Source organism: Sardina pilchardus, chromosome 12 (genome assembly GCF_963854185.1).
Source record: "Sardina pilchardus chromosome 12, fSarPil1.1, whole genome shotgun sequence".
Taxonomy (NCBI): Eukaryota; Metazoa; Chordata; class Actinopteri; order Clupeiformes; family Clupeidae; genus Sardina; species Sardina pilchardus.
Window position 1 is genome coordinate 25,932,731 of NC_085005.1, and position 17,500 is coordinate 25,950,230.

Consider the following 17,500-nt stretch of genomic DNA (forward strand, 5'->3'; position numbering starts at 1 on the left):
TCTACTACACAAGAGTTGTGATCAATGGGCATAGTTCAAATGTTCAAATAGTTCTGTATGCTATTTTGGATAGTCCTTCAAACAATCAGACCAACGATCCTTGTGTGCCTTTTGGATAAGCTAGTTTGTGATTGGACCCAGAAGATGTGGACAGGAAGCAGGAGAGATAGATGTGCAGGTTTCCAGCCTGAGCTGCAGGGCGAAATGCAAATCGTCGACAGATCAGGCAGGGTTTACGTAGCCTAGGCCCGAGTGTGCTCCTCTGAACTGGTCTGCCTGAGGGATGTTATTAGTTTTGCTGTGTCCAGTGTGTATGCTTAATGCTGTTTTATTCATTGACTTCAAGGACAGTTATTACTTTATGGTATTTTATTCATGTATACATTTCCTTTTCGGCCTGGCTGTTGGCTTGTACTTGAATGCATACATCTGTAAAGCACCTAAAGTGCTCCATGAATAAAGGTTATGATATCGATTCCCACCTGTTGGCTCCTGGGGGGGACGGTTAGCATGCCTAAGGCGAGGTGAGATCATTCACAGTTTCACGGTGAGGTGCCTGTGAGAGAGTGCCTTTTAGGATACGTCCAGTCGTTTGGTAACTCTGGGCAGTGACCACACACTGCAACTGGAGAACCGACCACTTCTTAGTCGCGGGGAAATAGCCTAATTGGTCTCCCAGAGAGAGACAAACATGTTCTTGAAGTTTGTGCAGCAGTAAGGAATCTATTGCTACTGTTTCCCCAGTGTGCGGTCACTTTTAAAGCCAAGTTGCAGTTCAGGCGTTGCTATGTTGGAAGTGTTTCTCGACAAAATATGACATGAAAGAGTCAAAATGTGTGTCTGCTAGGGTGTTGCCGATAAATTGACCTTGAGATGGACTATCTGATGAGCGAAGTTTAGTGTATCCGTTTCACCATGGCCATTAAGACTCTCTTAGGCCTCTTATTTCTACAGTGCGCGATCTTGCAAATACAGTACTGTACTGTAAAATCATGTTGCGGATGCACTGAAGCAAATTAAATTACTGGGAAAAAATCATATTGCTAATTTAATACCACGCCTATTATCCCGCAAGCAATCATGGGTGGGACAGCGGAATGATTGGGTGCGCCGTCAACACACAAACCAGGAAGTTCTCTCTGAAGACGACAAACTAGCTTTTAAAGTAAACTTCCATCATCAGTCCTACTGTAGATGTCAGGGTTGTCCATCAAACCCAGACCCAAATGCAGGACAGGAGACGAAACTTGCGTAAACTGACTTTACTCAGACAAAGCACCAGGAAGACACAAGACACTACAAGCTAAAAGTCCAAAAACCCAAAAGCCAAACCCCAAACCGTGACAGTAGATTAGAATGCCACTGAGGTATTGTTCTACAATCAGCCACACTGATGACCACGGAGATGTCTAGATTCCCTGCTGAGTCTGACACAGCTACAGCACATGCACATTCAGATCGCTGTAATGATACGCTGCTGTGCAATAGCTTGGGACACCTCAACCACACAGTATTTTAACAATGCTACTCCACAGCATGGCCATTATATTTCATAATAAAATAAAAGTTAAAAATCAAATACTGGAAAAAAATGATATATCATACATATATATGTATATAAATACATACAATATAAAACATACTCCGGTAGCCTAGGCCTGTTGATGAGGCGCATTGTGGTGTCAGGTTAGATCGTGTGCTTTCTGCTGATTGTGCATGTATAGCTTATGTCTCGCTTCATGACACATGACACACAAAGTGATCCACACCAATGGACAGATAAGACAGATACACTTAAATCAGTGTGTGGGCTCCCCGGATGTGAAACCTGTGGTGTGGTCAACACTTTGATTTACCAACAGAGGGGGAAAAAAAGAGCACTTCGTATGAGTCACTGTCACACTCCCATATGACAGGCAGTATGTGTGTTTACAATGTGATCGTCGAAGGTGTGTGTTATTTTTGCTTCGGTCGGCGAGACATGCTGCTTGACGGTGTAGGTGTTAAAATAGTGCGTGTTATCTTCGCCCAGGCTGCTGAGCAGGAGACGCTGCTACGTCAGAGAGCTGTCAGTGGGAGCGTCGTTAACAGATCTATCTCCACACACACACACACACACACACACACACACACACACACACACACACACACACACAGACACACCCCCCCCGCGTGCGTGACGCAGCAGTCACGGGTAGCACCTGACGGCAGGAGCGCCAGCCAGACGAGAAAACTCACACTCACCTCCATCTTTCTGTCACTCCATCTCTCTCTCTCTCTCTCTCTCTCTCTCTCTCTCTCTCTCTCTCTCTCTCTCTCTCTGTCCCTCTCATTCTCTCTCTCTCTTTCTTTTTCTTTCATTTGCTGATGATTTCCTTAATTATAGGTCTTGAACTGTCAGGGTAACACTGCAGGAGGAACAATGTTCCTGGACTACGTAGCCGCACGTGTGTGTGTGTGTGTGTGTGTGTGTGTGTGTGTGCGTCTGTCTAAAAATACCGAAGTACTCCGAAAAAGCTATTATCTGCGCTCTCTAATTCCCCCCCCCACCCCCCACCCCTTTGGAAACTCTTTTCTCTGATCACACTAGCGCTCCCCGCGCCCGAAACCACAGCTGGGAACGCTACATGTGAACGCAATTTGCACTTCCAATTAAACTGTCGACCTCTGTTCCAGAATGCAGAATGTGACTTTTTAACATCTTCCTATTAATATCCCCTCCCGACCGTTATGAAACTTTGCTTCGGGAAGGGAACGGGAGGGAAGACCAAAATAAGCGCAGGACTTTTTCGACAGCAACCCGACGCCAAAGCCTCCCCCGTCTTCGTCCTCCTCGTTTTGTTATTCCTCTCCTCCTCCTCCTCCTCCTCTTCTCCCTCGCTCTCATCCCCACTTCCTCCCCATCCTCTTCTCGTCCTTCTGTCTGTCGCTCTGTCCCCTGCACTGACCTGGTGGTGACCCCTCATGGTTCTGCTGGATCTGATACCTATCTATCTACCCACTCATCCATCCGTGTGTGTGTGTGTGTGTGTGTGTGTGTGTGTGTGTGTGTGTGTGTGTGTGTGTGTGTGTGTGTGTGTGTGTGTGTGTGTGTGTGTGTGTGTGTGTGTGTGTGTGTGTGTGTGTGTGTGTGTGTGTGTGTGTGTGTTAGAGCGGCTGTCATGCCTGTGTGCATATGCAGGGTTAACCATCCCAGAGTCTCTGTTTACTGAGGACATGTAAAGCAGTGGTTTGCAACAGCCGCAAACCACTAGCAACATTGATCGGCTGCATTTGTTTATAATTGTTGGTGTGTGTGTGTGTGTGTGTGTGTGTGTGTGTGTGTGTGTGTGTGTGTGTGTGTGTGTGTGTGTGTGTGTGTGTGTATGCGTGTGTGTGTATGCGTGTGTGTGTATGCGTGTGTGTGTGCACGTGTGTGTGTGTGTGTGTGTGTGGCAAGTTCCAATTTCATTAACGGTATCATCTATGAAAGGGCAAATCAAATGTCCATTACCGTAGAGAGTGCATGGACCCCTCTGTGTGAACCTGAGACCGGTTAGTCCCCTCCACTTGAACCTTGCGCAGTTGAGCATGTCTCAAAAGAGCACTGAAGTACTGGGTTACCTACAGGTCTGTGCTGGGCTAAAGTCCAACATGGCTGTCACAGTAGAACCAGATGTGTAGCTGTAGCTGTGTTGGACCCCTGTGCTTTGTGTGTATTAGCCACATTGTGTATAAGCCGCAGGATCGCGTTTTATGCAAGTTAAAAGAAACAAACAAAAAAAAACATATTAATTACATATTACTGTAACTGCCCCTGTGTATTAATATCATAGCTGAAGGAATTGTGCAAAATCAATGTATAAGGTGCGGTTAATAGTGGGGAAGTTGCGGTAGCGGCCCCTCTCATTCAGATCAGGCCTTTTGAGTGACCGCTGCTGCTGCTGCCGCTGCCGCTGCCCACCTCTGAGGAAGGACAGGCAGTGAGCCAGAGTAGCTGCTGCTCCGCTCGCTCAGATCAGTAGGCCAGTAGGCACCTCTAGCATTCAGGTGGATACACACACACACACACACACACACACACACACACACACACACAGAGTGATACTGACTGCCATACAATTACAGGGCCTGATAGCACACACACACACACACACACACACGCGCATGCACACAGGCACACACATGCACAGTGACAGAGTACAACAACAACAATCACAGAATGAGTGTGTGGGATGTTGTTTACATAACTGAAGTGAGCCATCAACAGAAAATGTCCCCATTTCATACACACAGTCCTCATACACATGGTCAACACACACTCATACTCTCTCTCTCTCTGTGTGTGTGTGTGTGTGTGTGTGTGTGTGTGTGTGTCTCTCTCTCTCGCTCATACACACACAGACACACACACACACACAGAAAAACACAGATTGTTTCTTCTATTGTCATTGCAAAGAGGAATGGGATATGACTGTGGTGTGTGGAAAGGTGGCTGTTGGTTGGAGCACAGGGTTGTGTGTGTGTGTGTGTGTGTGTGTGTGTGTGTGTGTGTGTGTGTGTGTGTGTCTCTGTGTGTGTGTGTGTGTGTGTGTGTGTTAGTGTGTGTGTGTGTGTGTGTGTGTGTGTGTGTGTGTGTGTGTGTGTGTGTGTGTGTGTGTGTGTGTGTGTGTGTGTGTGTGTGTGGAGGGTGATTGTGCACCCTCAGGTCCCTGCCTACTAATGGAGTTAGCTAATTAGACTAGAGGGGGAGGGGGAGGGGTGGCCTGGGGAGAGGAGAGGAGAGAAGGATGAGAGGACAGGGAGCAGAAGAAGAAGATAGGGTTGGAGGAGAGGAATGGCGTGATGAGCACAGGAGAGAGAAGGAGGAGAGGAAAGGATAAATGAGGAGAGTGGGTGAGGTGAGGAGAGGAGAGGAGAGGGATGGGGTGTTGAGGACAGGAGAGAGGGGAGAAGAAGAGGAGAGAGGAGGAGGAGGAAGAGGAGACGAGGTGAATAGTTGAGGAGGTCAGAGGAGAAGGAAGAGGAGGAGGAGGGAAGAGGAGATAAGAGGTCAGGGGAGGAGGAGGAGGAGGAAAGAGGAGATAAGAGGTCAGGGGAGGAGGAGGAGGAGGAAAGAGGAGATAAGAGGTCAGGGGAGGAGGAGGAGGAGGAGGAGGAAAGAGGAGATAAGAGGTCAGGGGAGGAGGAGGAGGAGGAGGAGGAAAGAGGAGATAAGAGGTCAGGGGAGGAGGAGGAGGAGGAAAGAGGAGATAAGAGGTCAGGGGAGGAGGAGGAGGAGGAAAGAGGAGATAAGAGGTCAGGGGAGGAGGAGGAAGAGGAAAGAGGAGATAAGAGGTCAGGGGAGGAGGAGGAGGAGGAGGAGGAAAGAGGAGATAAGAGGTCAGGGGAGGAGGAGGAGGAGGAGGAGGAAAGAGGAGATAAGAGGTCAGGGGAGGAGGAAGAGGAGGGAAGGGGGTGAATAGTTGAGGAGATGAATGCAGTGTTGAGGACAAGGCAGAGGAGAGGAAGGAGTAAAGAGGGAGCAGAACAAGAGAGAGGAAGAGAGGATGGAGTGATGGACAGGACACAGGAGTCCAGTGGAGGCCAGTGGGGAGGTGAAGGGGTGGGAGTAGAGAGGAGAGGGGAGAAGAGGAGAAAAGGAGGAGGAGGAGGAGATGAGAGGAGTGCGTGTGTGTGTGTGTGTGTGTGTGTGCATGTTTGTGTATGTGTGTGTGTGTGTGTGTGTGTGTGTGTGTGTGTGTGTGTGTGTGTGTGTGTGTGTGTGTTTGTGTGTGTGTGTGTGTGTGTGTGTGCGCGCGTGTGTGTGTGGTTGGTGGGTGGTGATAAAACTGAAAGAATAGCATCGCTTTGATAATCTACACGTCTTGTAGTCTGCACACCCATGCAAGCAAAGCTCATCTGAAATGAATTCTGAAACTGAAGAGACCGGGATGAGAGGAGAAGAGAGAGAGAGAGGGATGATGAGAGGAGAAGAGAGAAAGGATGAAAGAGTGATGACAGGTGAAGAGGAGAGGAAATGATTGAAAAGAGAGTGATGATAGGGGAGGAAGAGATTAAGGGTGGAGTGGGGGTGAAGAGGATAGAGTGATTGATGGGAAGGAGAGAGAGAGAGAGAGAAATGAGAGGATGACAGGAGGGGATAGAAAGGAGAGGTAAAGGTGAGAGATGCAGAGGGGAGAGAATGAGATGTGAAGAGGACAGAGGGAGAGGTGGAGAGGATGGAGAGAATAGAGAGAGAGATAGAGAGGATAGAGAGAATTGGAGAGGACAGAGAGAGAGGTAGAGAGGACGGAGAGAGAGGGATAGAGAGAGATGGAGAGGATAGAGAGAGAGGTAGAGGGGATGGAGAGAATTGGAGAGGATAGAGAGAGAGGTGGAGAGGGCAGAGAGAGAGGTGGAGAGGATGGAGAGAAGTGGAGCGGATAGAGAGAGATGTTAAAAAAACATTCATTTACCAGGCACTTTCATCCAGAGCCACTTACAATTGAGGACTAACATTCAGCCTACATCACAGAGCAGACCTTACAGTAACAATGAATACCACATTTTACACTGCCAGAGATATGTGTGTCTTTGTGTTTTAGGATTTGGTTTTGCTTCATGTGTCACTTGCGGTATGGTACACTGCAATACTGTATGTTTGATCTCTGTAAAGAATAATGGTCAACTCGGCAGGAGAAAGTAGTATAAATGTATTTGATGCAGGCATGACGCAAGTGGCAGTTTAATATGGTCATAACCCTGATACTTCTTAGGTGTGGACGTGTCCAGATTTTAATGGATATGTCCACACCTCATGGATGTTGTAAAGAGCTACAGGAGATTGAACCAAGCCATGGTGTTGCTCTCTACCGTAGTGCTCCCCGCAAAGCACACACACACACACACGCACACGCACACACTCACACCCACACACACCCACAGACACACGCGCGCGCGTGTGCGCACACACACACACACACACACAGACACCTTCTTGTTATCTGTCTTTCTGACCTTCATTCCTTGTATCACTGGACGTTCATCTCTATCTTGTCATCTGTCTCTTTTGTTTGTGTCTCTCCATCTCTCTCTTTCCTCCCCTCTCTTACTCCCTCTCTTCTTTTGGGTGTAGCTTCTTTGTGTTTCCTGTGAACGTGCGTGAACACATGTGTATGTCACTTGTATGTGTGTGTGGGTGTGTGTGTGTGTGTTTGTATGTTTCCGTTTGCATGTGTGTGTATGTGTGTGTACAAGCACTCAAGCTCACATGCTTGTGTGTTTTGTGTGCATGTGTGTGTATGCTGGTGTGCGTGGTTTTGCATTTGCAAAAGCATGCTATTCCTGCTGGAATAACTGACATTAGATCGTTAGATCCTTGTGCCTGTGACTGTTACACACTGTGTGTGTGTGTGTGTGTGTGTGTGTGTGTGTGTGTGTGTTTAGCTCTTCAGATCCTCGTTTCCTCAATAGCTTTTGAATGCTGAGTGAGGCTCCCTGTGTGTTGCTAGTCAGAGTCCAGGGACCTCCTGAGGAGGCTCACGCCGAGGGTGTTGAGTGCTCTGTATGAGTACACAAGCCTCAGGGACGTCTTCCTCCAGGAGCTCTGTGTGTGTGTGTGTGTGTGTGTGTGTGTGTGTGTGTGTGTGTGTGTGTGTGTGTGTCGACTAGCTACTGTCCTTGGGACCTTGTATTGGACATTGTGTAAATTTTACACCTGGCAGTTGTATAAGTATCCGTGAATTAGTGAACACACACAGCGAACACACAGTGAGGTGAAGCACACACTAACCCGGAGCAGTGAGCTGCCTGCTCAACAGCGGCACTCGGGGAGCAGTGAGGGTTTAGGTGCCTTGCTCAAGTGCTCAGTGCTCAACCACTTTCCCCACCCACATTTTTCCTACTCTTCGGGGATTGAACCGGCAACCCTTCGGTTACTAGCTCGAAGCCCTAACCAGTAGATTGATTTGATGTAATTTGAGAGCCTGTGGATGTTAGCAGAAGGATCCATCTACAAGCCTTTCTGCTTCTGGCATATTCCTTGTGTTATCTGGCTTATCTTTTATTATCTTTCTAATGTATTTCTTGAGTGATATTCATTTTGTTTCTTTTCTCTGATATTGAATGGTACTCTCTCTGGCATACTCTTTTCTCCTGGCTGTTGGTTGTCTGCTGGTGTTATTTGCTGACTCTTGTGTAACTTCGTTTCTCTCTCTTAAGTGAGCACGAGTTCTTCTATATTTGTAAGACCAGTTGAGTGTGCCACTATAATATCACATTTATTTAAGTGGATTAGTGAGACCACTGAAGTCTAGTCAGGTGATGGTGCACTGTTTTCAGTCAGTCACTATTTAGCTGGCAGGCGTTTGATCTTATTTGAGCCAGTGTTTTGGTGTTCTAGTGTCAGGCCATGGAAGGCGAATTGGAAAAAGAAGAGCTGTTCGTCTCTATTATGAGCTAAGTTTAGCTGTCCGTAAAATAATATACAGTATGTTATTATATGAATATATGAACAATTTCTTTTGTCAGTAGTTTTGGCAATATAATGTTTAGTGTAGATTTTGTGTTCTATGGGAAGTAGTTGTATGGGTAAGCTACTGTTTTTGGCTGTTTCTGGTGTTTGACCAAAAGTGGCCCAGTGGTCAGATTTCACTGCCCTTTAAATGACCATAGCATAGAGTTTTGCATATTCAGTGCTTTAGCAAGCAAAACAAGCCCTGGCCTCCGAAGTGTCCTTTTTGCTTTGTTAGGCTGCAATGACAACTGGCAGTTATCTGCCTGAGTTTGCACTCCGAGAGCACAGACCTCCGTTAAGGGAAAACATAACCGCCTCCTGGATCCAGACGGTGATCCAGGACACTCCCAATTTATTTAATGGTTTCTTCCTTGGGTCATTTCAGACCTTTCCTGAAAATTTAATCGAAATCCATACATAACTTTTTGAGTTATCTTGCTAACAAACAAACAAATAAACCCTGATGAAAACATAACCTCCTTGTAAGTCACTTGTATAGATTCTGGAATGTTGAGTGCTCTATTTAGAACTGAGAACTCTTTAGTGAAGATATCTTCTTCAGCTACAACATTACTTTTTCTACCGCAGAGCAAAACAGGAAACCTCAGAGCAAACAAGGAACTCCAGTGCCAGAAGCACGGTGTAGAACCCAGCCAGCGCAAGCAGGAACCTTTTAGATCATTAAGCTTGTTGACTGTTTGTTTTGGAAATGAACAATGCACCAGTGGAACATTTTGGGGATCTGGTCAGGCTAGAATGCTGCATACTTAAGTTGATGGATTAAAGCTGCCTTAATTGAAATCATATTCAGACCCCTGTAATCATACAGTACAATGAGCATTTCCACTCACTCAACAGAAAGACATTGTTTGTGAACTCCTCAACTCCTCAAACAGCCCTGTTCTGGATATGGAGCTGGTGTGTCACAGCTGTATCGAGTACACCCAGCGCTCCCTCCACTCTGGGATCAGGGAATTCAGGGTGCAACTATGTATCTCCAATAAAGGAATTGTTTTATTATTTGCAAAATATGCAGGCCTGATACTGCAAAAATACATTGACGGTTTTCTGTTCTGAATCTTGAGCTAGCACGTTTAGCACGAGCATTTTTTGTCTTGCACCTCAGAAGTAGTATTGCAACCTGCTTTGTCTACAGTGACTTCTACTGTAATCTTGAGCTGACCAACTGGCCTATGTTTTATGAATGCCTAGAGAATTTGAGTAATAAGCTTGAGAAACTTGAGAAACTGAACCAGAACTGTACCAGCTCTCTTTGGGCTTCTGACGGCACGCTGGATGGCTCTGGTACTGTACTGTACGTGCAGGACAGTGGTGAGGTGATGAAAGCAGATCTGTGTTTCTTTGACCGGGCGTCTCTGCTGCTCTGCTGTCTGTGTCTTTCTCGCGTCGTTTCCTTTGATACCCCGCAGCGCTTTCATGTTTGGTCAGCGCAGGTGTGTCCGGTATGAGGTTTTTTCACTCGCTTCACTGCCAGTCTGTCAGCTCTGCTCTGATGCTCAGGCTGATTCGCAGTGTCATAATACTGTAGTATAGATTTGCTGATTTTGGAACAGAACGAAACCATATTAGTTCCAGAAATGCTGGCTGGGCTACTTCTATTAGACTAACCCAGAGATGACCGGAGCACTCAGATTACTAAATAACTTTTTTTATTTATTTTTTTTTATTTTGGTGCACAAAAGACTGACGTTTCGACGCACTGCGTCTTCTTCAGAGTCAGACTCTGCATTTCTGCATTTTTGATCCTGTGGTCCTGGACTGTGAGCACCGACAAGGCTTGAGCGCAAGTGACACCCCTTCTATGTATATTAGTTCCAGATCAAGACCAGATCAAGACCAGATCAGAACTAGATTAGGTTCAGATTAAAGGGATAGTTCGGATTTTAAGACACGAAGTTGTATGGGTTCCCTGTCAGCAACGTAGTGCATCAGCACTGACTTACCCCCGACAGCGTCCTGTGAGCCGAGATCCAGCCGGTTTTTGATCGTTTTTGATGCCGGACTATTTTCTTCAGCAAGTTTCTGGGGTCACGAAAGTAAAGTGTTTTTCTTCTCAAAACCATATGCGTTCAACAGAGTGATATATTTGCACCACAAAAACGTTGTCCAGCTGTCAGTAGCGCGCAGTGATAGGAATCGCGAAAAATAAGTAAGTGATAACGAGGTTTGAATTTTTCCTGGACAACGTTTTTGTGGTGCAAATATATCACTCTGTTGAACGCATATGGTTTTGAGAAGAAAAACACTTTACTTTCGTGACCCCAGAAACTTGCCGGACTACTTTCTTCAGCATCAAAAACGATCTAAAACCGGCTGGATCTCGGCTCACAGGACGCTGTCGGGGGTAAGTCAGTGCTGATGCACTACGTTGCTGACAGGGAACCCATACAACTTCGTGTCTTAAAATCCGAACTATCCCTTTAAGGCCAGATTAGATCCAGATCAGGGCCAGATTGGTCCTGGCCAGGTGCTCTGCGAAACATTAGAAGTGTGACCTGACCTCTGAAAAACTCTCGCTCTATGCTGCCTGATGAGGCTCATTGACCCTCGTGAACCCTACAGTACAGTACATGTCTGTGGTGTTGGGGGAATCTTAGCTTACAAAAGACCTTATTGGAAAAAACACTCAACGCTCCAATGGCTCATTCTGTTCATTCTGATAAACGCACTCTCGAATATAATCTTGTTACTTTATTTAACTTGAAAGCATGAACAAGACGGACGCGTTTCGGCTAATATAACAGCTGTTGTTCATGCTGTCAAGTTAAATAAAGTAACAAGATTATATTCGAGAGTGCGTTTATTTTGCTTTAAACTAGTTTTTCTTTTTACGCACCCAAAGACTTTAAAATATTCTGAGTTTTGAGTGCATCTGCCTTTCTGATCTGTTCATTCTGAGTCAGTGCTGCCGATCCAGATGGCGTCCCGGGCCGAGTCGATCAGGTGCCCACCAGAACAGTGTTGTCTCCCAGCTGTTACAGTAACGCCTGAGACACATTCCAACATCACGACAGAATATAAATAACACGGAATTCAATTGATTTTGGACTTGATCTGAGCCTGATCCAATCAGAATCCCCCCATGCCCTCTGGATCCTAGGAGCAGAGCTATCTGTCACCTGTCCTGCTGCTGCTGTTGTGTCATGTGGCTTTGTCTCCGCCTCCATTAGTGCTGGCCGTTGGGTAAATACTGCTGAGGTGATTATTCCCCAGCCCTCCTGCTGTGAACACATTTCTAATGGATTGTCACCTAGAGGATTATCTTGCCCAACTAATATCCACTCAACATGCCGCATAGAGGCGGCCGACAGACGATGACATTTTCCGTCTGAAAAAAAGTACCCTGGACGTGCAGTTTTGCCCTCCATTTCTGCCACTAAGGCTGTGTGTAGGTTATGTTACATGTGTCCGTGCCTATAGGACTGTTAGCGTTTGAGCGCACAAGTGTTAAGAGCACAGACACACACACACACACACACACACACACACACACACACACACACACACACACACAGACACACAGACACACACACAAAATCAATCAGATAAATGCAACTGCAAACACACACACACACACACAAGCACACAAATCCATACACAAACACATGACATGCTCTGACATAAAAACATAAGCACATACCACATGCAGTACATGGCACAGACTCTCACGTAAAATAAACAGACCAGCATCCCCTCCGCTCCGTCCATACAGTGCACAGGGCCTTTGAGCAGTGCGGGCGATTCCCCCCTATTCCCGTCCCGCTTATAATTTACTCCCTGTCAAAACACTGCACTCTGCCCTATTATGGTGAACCAAATTGTGTTAAAAAAAAAAAAAAAAAAAAAAAAGGCAGGAAAGTAAAGGGTCTCTCTGGCAGCACTTGACCTCAGCGCACAGTGTTCCAGTTTGGCCAGAGGAGAGGCGATGATGCTCCCCGGGCCGCCACTCGAGACTCAAGTCGTGACACAGGGGTCAGGGGTCAACGAGCAGCCGAGAAGAAGCTCGCTGCACAATCCCACGCCCCCGACTTGGAAACAGGCTCTGGACGACAGAGGCAGGCCAGTGTACTGTACCTAAGGCATGCGAGGCCTGGAGGGGTCAGGCTGTAATCGTCTAGTTTAGTCTTTTATGACTATAATTATTTTCTTTTTGTCGTTTTTTTTTTTTTTTTTTTTTTAATTCAGAACAGAATCATGAAAGGCCGCTTATCCTCAGCAGATGGATTTGTTATGGTTTGGGGTTTCCTTCACAGAATCATGTGACTATACTGTACGCTCTTGGGATTACAGTCGTCTCTTTATCATTTATTCATGCGTTTAGCTTGACGCTCTTGAGTGAGTCACTCAGAGTGACTTGTTGTACGGAGACCAGTTGCAGGGGCAGCCCCGCTGAAACAGCTCAGCATGAAACGTGTGGCTCTGGGGCACAGTGGTCACAGACGGGAGTCCAAACCATGACTTCCTGTCTCCCCGCTTGGAGGCTGGGTTCAGTTTGGGTGGGAGGCTTTTCTATTCGTTTTTCTTTTACTGTAAGTCCGATGTCATGGGCCCAACAGCTTTTTCGTGAAAAGACGTTTACTACCGCAGCCATACCAGGCGGTTTTTGTAACTAGTAAACTTTGTCATCATCACATCCGTTTTAGAGAGCGTAAAACTAAATTGCTAAACTTTAACAGAGTAATAACTGCAGCTGTGCAGCCAGAGGATACTGTATATTCGAGGGTAACATCCAGGCTTCCGCGAAAAATATGATTTGATTAAGTAGGTTGAGGCAACAAGTGAGCAGTAAGATAACAATTTTCTTAAGGGCTACTCAGAATAGCGGGAAAAACTAGTTTATTTTACTGTCTATGGAGAAAAACAAGTGAGTCTGAAAGCCGCTGGACCCGGAAAGAGATTTATTATCCCATTATAACATTATCACTTGCAGTAATAACCGAATGGCTTGTAGTCCCTCTTCCTGGTCATGTTAGGATGAGGAGAAGCACAGTTCTGGTGCTTTGGATCTCCACACTGTGGGGTCATTGTGAAGATGTAGATGAAATAGTTTGTGATATGATAGGAACATCATGGGGCCGGTTGGATCACCCCAACGGAAAGCTTGCCATGGCATTATTTTCATCTGTTCCAGTCCAGAGACACGTTCTCAGGTGTGAGGAACTGGAGGGTTCAGCAGAATGGTTCTCAAATTATCTTTTTAACCTTGAGTGGGTGGGCTAGGGCCTTATTTATGCCATTTCATAGCCATACCTTATCCACATCATGGCCACACCTTAGCCACATCATGGCCATACCTTATCCACATCATGGCCATACCTTAGCCACATCATGGCCATACCTTAGCCACATCATGGCCATACGTTATCCACATCATGGCCATACCTTAGCCACATCATGGCCATACCTTAGCCACATCATGGCCATACCTTAGTCACATCTTAGCCATACCTTAGCCACATCATAGCCATACCTTATCCACATCATGGCCATACCTTAGCCACATCATGGCCATACCTTATCCACATCATGGCCACACCTTAGCCATGTCACAACCATACCTTAGCCACATCATAGCTATACCTTAGCCACATCATGGCCATACCTTAGCCACATCATAGCCATACGTTATCCACATCATGGCCATACCTTATCCACATCATGGCCATACCTTAGTCACATCTTAGCCATACCTTAGCCATGTCTCAACCATACCTTAGCCATATAATAGCCGTACATCAGTCATATTATATACTTGAGCCACATCACGCTCATATCAGGCTTGTGATCATGCTGGTTTCTGGTGCCGTTTAAAGAGTTTGTCTTAATGGGTTCCCTACTGTGTTGTTGAACATTTCTGTTTCACGGAATGTTGACTGTGGCAAGAAGAATAATGCAATAACGGACTTTAGAAAATCAGGCATTCTGCAGTGAGAATAAACAAGTCCAATTTTGGCGAGTTAGAGGGAGGGAAAAAAAAATGCAGAAAATAACTCTGCTATTGTTTTGTAGCGCTGCACCGCTGTCTTCCATGTCTCCTTCCACAATATAAATGTTGATGCCTGTCAGGTAGGGAATGTTAATAAAACAAAAAATGTGGGCGAGATTCAGAAACTGAAGAGAGAGAGGCGATGGAAAGTTTTCATCATCATACCTCCATCTCAAGCTCAAGGACATGGCCTGCCTGACTCCTGGCCACATTCTCAGAGGCGGTTAGTAAATCTGATGTCTCTCAAGGCCATTTTGTCCACCTCTCTGTCTCTCTGTCCCTCTGGAGAGTTTTGCTTCGTGGTTGAAAATGCCATGTTTTGCACCGGCTAGTAAAATATGTTGGCCGTGGTACACAAGAAGGGTATTGTCACGACAGTTGAGTAGCGATTTAGACACCCTTCACATACTGTACAGGAAGTAAAAAGCCAGACCAGTAAAGTCAAATATCTGCTAATAACCAATGAGGCAACTTCATACCTCATAGTCTTCCTTTTACACAGTGAGCGTCAATGTCAGTTAGGAACACAAAATGTGAGTGGGGTTCTTAAACCGAGGGATAGCATGCAGTAGGAGATGGTGGGAAATGAAGCTTGTCCTCCATTTTAAATCTGACCCTTGACCACACTCACTGACTGACAATCAATATGAAGATGGGCTCATATTAGACAAGAGTAATGTCTAATCTATTAGAAGCCTTATCTGTTGTGTGGTCTTCCTTATAGAAAAAAAGAACATACCCGTATTTTCCGGATTATAAGGCGCACTTAAAAGCCTTTCATTTTCTCAAAAAAAGACAGTGCGCCTTATAATCCAGAGCGCCTTATACAGTATATGGAATAATTCAGGACCTCGAATTGATTTTGTGTGATACACGGCGCTCTGTCAAAATGTTATTGTGAACGCGTTTGATAAAGTTTGACTGACTGAGTGACTTATCGGTTTTGTTTCGCTTAATGCGCCTTATAGTCCGGTGCGCTTTATATATGAAAAAAGTTTGAAAATAGACCATTCATTGACAGTGCGCCTTATAATCCAGTGCGCCCTATAGTGCGGAAAATACGGTACCCACGGTATGTCTCTATCAGTGCATGTCCTAGTATCTGTTGAGCCACAGTTTCAACCGTGTACCAAATATGGACAATATGTCATCAGCGCTGACACAGTTGTCTGAGCAGCCTCTCCACTGTTATCTTAACCTCTATCGGCGAGCCGGAGCGATTTGTGTTTGTAATCCTCTAACGATCTCTCCTTATCTGTGTCTTTTGCAGAAAGTGAGCCAGTGCTGTGCCCAGCCGACAACCTGTTCCCACCCTCCGCCACGTCAGGTACTGCAACTCTTCCTACTGCTGCTCCTTCTTCTCTCCCTCCTCTTCTTCCTCCTTTTCTTTCTCCTCCTCTTCTTTCTCTCCCTCCTCCCCCTCCTCCTCTATCTCCTCTTCCTTCTCTTCCTCCTCCTCTTGTCTCCTCATCCATCTCTTCCTCTGAACACGACACGTGAGTCCAGTTGCCCAGACTTGGATTAAGCCTAGTCCTAGATTAAAAGGTCTTGTTTTTGTCTTTATCAAAGTTCACGTATGTGAAACAGGCCAGTGAAGTGAATCCCTGCTGTCGATTGATGGCTTTGGCTGTGTGTTTGGATACCTGTGTTGTTGTATGAATCACCATTTCTCATCCGCAGGTGTTATTGATTTACACTGGAACATATTCCCTCCAACTGTCAGTAAAATGGTCATGCTTTTAGGCTTTTGTTTTGTTTCGTCTCATTGTTTTTGTTTTGTTATTTCACTCTCTGTGTTTGACGTCTGTTGGCCCACTGTTTTGTTGACATGGCAAGAAATGAGTTGACCTTGCCCTGGCCTGTGTGACCTTGGCCATTGTGGTGCCATACTCAAGGACACGCCTCAAAACAAAGCAATGCTACCTCTGCTGCGAGAGTCCAATCGGGTTATCTGATGCAGACAAATCATTCCTTAGCATGCAATGAAAGGTTCATATTTTTCTGAGTTATGTTTGAATATGATTGGTTGTTTTTATTCCTCGTGATTGACCTTATATGGGTGAAGGTGTAGTATGGCGTTTTTATTTCCCGAAAGCATGTGATCGCTTTTTTTGGCCAAAAGTGGAGTGAGCAGGAATTGATCTTATCGCTGATTAATTAGAGCTGCCATCTGTAACGTGCTCAGCAGATTTAACTGGGAACACTGAGCCCAAGTGTGCACATACTCTAGCGTTGACAAGAGCCCTGAGATGAGCTAACACCAGATGTGGGCTACTCATATTAAATAGAATGAGGTTAAATCCACTTGAGGTTTTGTTACAGCAGATATCAGGGCAGGAGGGTATTTAAGGAGAACATCCTCTCAGCAATTTATAATGACTCTGTGAGTGTGTGAGTGTGTGTGTGGGTGTGTGTATGTGTGTGTGTGTGTGTGTGTGTGTGTGTGAGGGAGGGGCGTGAAGAAGAGAGATATATGAAAACGAAAGGGAGACATTGAAGCTCACACACACACACACACACACACACACACACACACACACACACACACACACACTGTATGCACACACACACACACACACACACACACACACACACACACACACACACACACACACACACACACACACACACACACACATTATTTCTGGCATGAGAACATTTCAGACCTGTAACCCCTGGTCGGCCTTTTTCCACGGCGCTCGTCATGGCCATCTCCATTTCTCAGATGGAGCGGACGGCCAGTCCTGCCAGAAACACACAAACCGTCCCTCCAGGACAGCTAATGATTCCAGCCTTTGTGCAGGTTTTAGCCGGAGAGAAAGAGAAAGAGAGAGAGAGAGAGAGGGAGAAGATAGATAGAGAGAGAGACGAGAGAGAGTGAGAGAAACCGAGAGAGTGAGAGAGTGAGAAACAGAGATGGAGGGAGGGAGAGAGAGAGAAACAGAGAGAGAGAGGGAGGGAGAGAGAGAGAAACCGAGAGAGAGAGAGAGGGAGGGAGGGAGAGAGGGAGAGAGAGA

At 46.0% G+C, this 17,500-nt stretch overlaps 1 protein-coding gene across 1 annotated transcript in view; it reads left to right on the forward strand.

Annotated features, from left to right (window-relative positions):
* The window catches only part of LOC134097887 (1-phosphatidylinositol 4,5-bisphosphate phosphodiesterase beta-4-like), a 102,892-nt gene that overhangs the window by 6,951 nt on the left and 78,441 nt on the right, over positions 1-17,500 (forward strand). Inside the window, exon 3 of the mRNA XM_062550837.1 lies at positions 15,754-15,810. The gene's annotated coding sequence lies outside the window, so the exon portion shown is untranslated. The remainder of the gene's footprint in view (positions 1-15,753; positions 15,811-17,500) is intronic.